This window comes from Lutra lutra, chromosome 1, assembly GCF_902655055.1.
Source record: "Lutra lutra chromosome 1, mLutLut1.2, whole genome shotgun sequence".
Taxonomy (NCBI): domain Eukaryota; kingdom Metazoa; phylum Chordata; class Mammalia; order Carnivora; family Mustelidae; genus Lutra; species Lutra lutra.
Window position 1 is genome coordinate 176823033 of NC_062278.1, and position 4871 is coordinate 176827903.

General features: G+C 40.0%; 1 pseudogene; it reads left to right on the forward strand.

Annotated features, from left to right (window-relative positions):
* Window positions 1-3290: 3290 nt before the first annotated feature.
* Window positions 3291-4279, forward strand: LOC125104607 (glyceraldehyde-3-phosphate dehydrogenase-like; annotated as a pseudogene).
* Window positions 4280-4871: the final 592 nt, after the last annotated feature.

A 4871-nucleotide genomic window follows, 5' to 3' on the forward strand; every position in this document is an offset into this window, starting at 1 on the left:
ATCAATAGAGTTCAGTGATTTATCACATGCACTACCTAGTGCTCATCATAACAAGTTCTTTCCTTAATCCCCATCACCCATCTAGCCTCTCCCTGACCCACTTTCCTCTGTCAATGCTCAGTTTGTTCTCTAAGAGTCTCTTGTGGTTTGTCTCTCTCTCTCTTCCCCCACCCCCATATGTTTATCTGTTTTGTTTCTTAAATTCCACATATGAGTGAAAGTATAGGGTGTTTGTCTTTCTGTCACTGACTTCTTTCACTTAGCATCATCCACATCACTACGAATGGCAAGATTTCATTCTTTTTGATGGCTGAGTAGTATTCCATTGTGTATATCTACTACGTCTTCTTTATCTATTCATCAGTTGATGGGCATTTGGGCTCTTTCCATAGTTTGGCTATTGGGGATAGGCTTCTTGACTTTAACAACAAATTATTAAACCTACTGTTTTTTTTTTTTTTTTTTTTTGATGCACATTGAACACATGATTCTCTCTTTAACTAGTAACTTAGAATTAAATGGACTTGAACTCTTACTGTCCCATTCCTTACCCAAAGTTTGGCTGTGAGGAGTAATGTGCATGAAAGAGCACCCGAAGGGCATGTGGCCCTTGACCTCTCTGCTGTACAATATATGACACCCACTAGTTTCATGTGGTTATTTTAAATTTAAATAAATTAAAAATAAAATAAAATTAAAAAAATTCAATTCCTTAGTCAAAATACCCATATTTTAAGTGCTCAATAGCCACATGTGGCTAGCAACTTTTGTAGTAGACAGTATTAGATACAGAACATTATGATCCTTTTTGAAGTTTAATTGTACAGTGCTGTGATAGACTGTTAATTTCACATATGGACTGCATCTTTTTTTTTAAAGATTTTATTTATTTACTTGAGAGAGATACAGTGAGAGAGAGCATGAGAGGAGAAGGTCAGAGGGAGAAGCAGACTCCCCGTGGAGCTGGGAGCCTGATGCAGGCCTCGATTCTGGGACTCTGGGATCATGATCTGGTCCAAAGGCAGTTGCTTAACCATCTGAGCCACCAGATGCCCTGGAGTGCATCTTTAAAAAAAAAAAAAATTAGTTTCACTGAATTGTACTTTGATGTGTTGATAGTGACCTGTACTAGTAATGTGTTTGGAGTGTTCTTATGTGTCAGATACTGTCTTCAATACCTTTTATGCACTGACTCACTTAATTCCTACAACAATTCCATGAAGTAGGCTTTATTTTTATCTCCATTTTACAGGTAAAGAAATAGAGGCTCATAGACTTGTCTGTGGTCACCCAGATGGTAAACAGTGCAGTTGGGTTATGGGTCCTCTTAAGTGTGGCTTTAAACCTGTGTTCTTAAGGACCATACCATGCTGAGTCTAAAATCCCTATAAAGAGGTCTTGGAATTCATTCTCAGGATATGAGTAGTAATTCTCATCACTTTATATTTGTATTTTTATTTCTCCTGGATATAGCTGTATATTTATTTCATTTCTCTTTTACAATGCTGTGATATAATTCTGATGGCAACTGCATGGAGTTAGCACAGACTCCACAAGTCAAGGGCACAATTTCCAGAAAACTACCCTCACTTCTGATGCCAGCTACAGTTTTAGGTGTCCCCAGACCACCCAGACTTTTGACCAACTGGTTACAGATTTGGGGATTTCTATGACTGTCTCAGGTCTGATAATTTGCAAGAATGACTTAGAAAATTCACGAGTGTACTATATTTATGATTACAGTTTTATTATAAAGCCTATCAATCAGGACCAGACAAATGATGAGACAATTAGGGTGAGGTCTGGGATGGAAGCAGGAGGCATCATTGTTCACATTGATGTGTTCACCAATAAGGAAACTTACCTGAGATATGGTGTTCAGGGTTTTTATTAGAGTTTCTTGACATAAGCATGATTAATTGAATCACTGGCCATGTGTTTGAACTTAATCTTTAGTCCTCCTCTCCTCCCTGGAGTTTAGGTTGGTTCAAAGACTCAACTCTCTGATCCCATGGTTGGTCTTTCCAGTGACTAACCCCCATCCTTAGTTATCTTAATAGTGTAAATCAGGTATGACAAAAGGGATGCATAAATAACAAAGTCACTCCCGTCATTCAGGAAATTTCAAGGATTTTGAGATTATCTTCTGGGAACTAGGATCCAAGATGAGACAAATTCTTTATTATACAACAGTATGTATTTCTTTAAGCTGTCTTAAATCCTTTTTGAAATGAGTGGAGGATTTATTTTTGTGTGTATATGTGTTAAATAAAAATATAAACATTTTATGTATATATTTATAAATATGTATTTTTAATATAGGTACAAGAGGACTACTAACCGTAGTTTTACAGATTTCCAGACATAAAGAATATCTTAGAAATAACTTAGTTCTACACTCTTGCTTTACTGATGAAGACATAAGCCCAGAGAAATGAAACGGCTTGCCTAGTTGCTTAGTGGCAGAGTTGAGACTGGAACTCAGAGTTTTTAATCTTATATTTAAACTCTCTTTGTCTTCTCAATCTCAGGCTCCTCTTCTAACATAGTCATGTCTCTACCACTGCATACTTTCCTCACTACATTACTGCACCTTAGAAACCTCAGGCTGACTTTAGGAGATAACTTTGGAGCAATGGATGAAGCTTGCTTAAATCTGTATTTTTGTATCTCCTGCCTTTGCACATGTGCTGTTCCTTCTGCCTCAGATGTCATTTTCACCTATTGGCCATTTCTTGATTGTTTTTAAATATACAAGCTAAACTTCACATCCTCTGTGAAACCTTCCCTGCCCTCTCCTCTGACAGATTTCATCTCTCCTTTCTCTGTGTTTTCAGATTATTTAGAATATGCCCTTATCTTAGTGGCACTTATTGTAATTATATTTTAACTCTTTTCCACATGTCAAACCTTAACAGAATTTTTGATTTCACCCTTGTTGCCACCAAACCTTTTCCTCTCTTTGTCTTGCCAGTCCCGATATAGCAGCATCAGTGACTCAGCTGCTCCATCCAAAAATCTAGAAGTCACCTTGATTTCCCTCTTGTTCTCATCTTGCTCATCTAATTAACAGCAAGACCTTTGGTTCTATAGCCTAAATATATCCCAAAGCTTTTCTTTCTCACCTCCAAACTGGTCTGTCGGCTTTTACTCTTGCTTTCTTTCAATCCATTCTCCATACAGGGGCCACAGTTCTTTCAAAATGCAAAGCATTTTGAAATCTCTGCTCCTCTTCTTTTGAAAGACAGCCATATCTTCTGGTGCAGTGCCAGCCACCTCCCCAAGATACAATGGTGAAGGTCAGAGTAAATGGATTTGACCGTACTGGGCACCTGGTCATCAGGGGTGCTTTTAACTCTGCAAGTGGATATTGTCGCCATCAACAACCCTTTCATTGACCTCAACTACATGGTCTATATGTTCCAGTATGATTCCACCCAGGGCAAATTCTATGGCATAGTCAGGGCTGAGAATGGGAAACCTGTCATTAGTGGGAAGCCCATCTCCATCTTCCAGGAGCAAGATCCCGCCAACATCAAATGGGGTGATACTTGTGCTGAGTATGTTGTGGAGTCCACTGGGGTCTTCACCATGATGGAGAAAGCTGGGGCTCACTTGAGCGGTGGGGCCAAGAAGGTCATCATCTTTGCCTCTTCTGCTGATGCCCGCATGTTTGTGTTGGGCATGAGCCATAAGAGGTATGACAACTCCCTCAAGATTGTCAGCAATGCCTCCTGCACCACCAACTGCTTGGTCCTTCTGGCCAAGGTCATCCATGACAATTTCAGTATTGTGGAGGAACTTGGGACCACTGCCACCTTTCTAGGTGGGACAGTCCCTCTGGAAAGTTGTGGTGTGATGCCAAGGGGCTGTGCAGAACATCATCCGTGCTTCTACTGGTGCTGCCAAGGCTGTAAGCAAGGTCATCCCTGAGCTGAATGGGAAACTCAATGGCATGGCCTTCTGTGTCCCCACCCCCAATGTGTCCATCATGAAACTGACCTGCTGCCTAGAGAAAGCTGCCAAATATGATGACATCAAGAAGGTGGTGAGGCAGGCATTGGAGGGCTCCATCAAGGGCATTCTGGACTACACCAAAGAGCAGGTTGTCTCCCGCAACTCTATCAATGACACCCCCTCTTCCGCTTTTAATGCTGGGTCTGGCATTGCTCTCATTGACCACTTTGTCAAGCTCATTTCCTGGTATGACAATGAATTTGGCTACAGCAAAGGGAGTCCTTGCCCCATCTCATCCCCCAACACAATGAGAATCTCCTGACCGCCACAGTTTCCATTTCAGATCTACTGAATAAGGGGAAGGGTTTGGGGAACCCTACCTTGTCATACCATATATAAAGTATACTGAACATAGCCAGAAAAAAAAAAGAGTAAAACAAATCATGTCAATTCTAGCTGAAAATCCTCCATTAACTTTTCCTTTCAGTGAAATAAAATCCAAACTTATTGTGCCAGGCAAGGACCTACATGAGTTAATTAATTAATTAATTAAGAGGCTTTATTTACAAAAATTTTTTATTGACATATAATGTATTATTTGCCCCAGGGGTACAGGTCTGTGAATCATCAGGCTTACACACTTCACAGCACTCACTATAGCACATACCCTCCTCAATGTCTATAACCCAGCCACCCTCTCCCTACACCCCCATAGGCTTTATTTTTTTATAGGAGTTTCAGGTTTATATAAAATTGAGATGGTTCAGAGAGGCCCTTTTACCCACTTCTCCTCCTACCACCCAGTTTCCCCTACTATTAATATTTTGCATTAGTATAATACATTTGTTACAGTTCAACCGATATTGATACATTAAATGAAGTCCTTAGATTATATTAGGGTTCAGTGTTTGCCT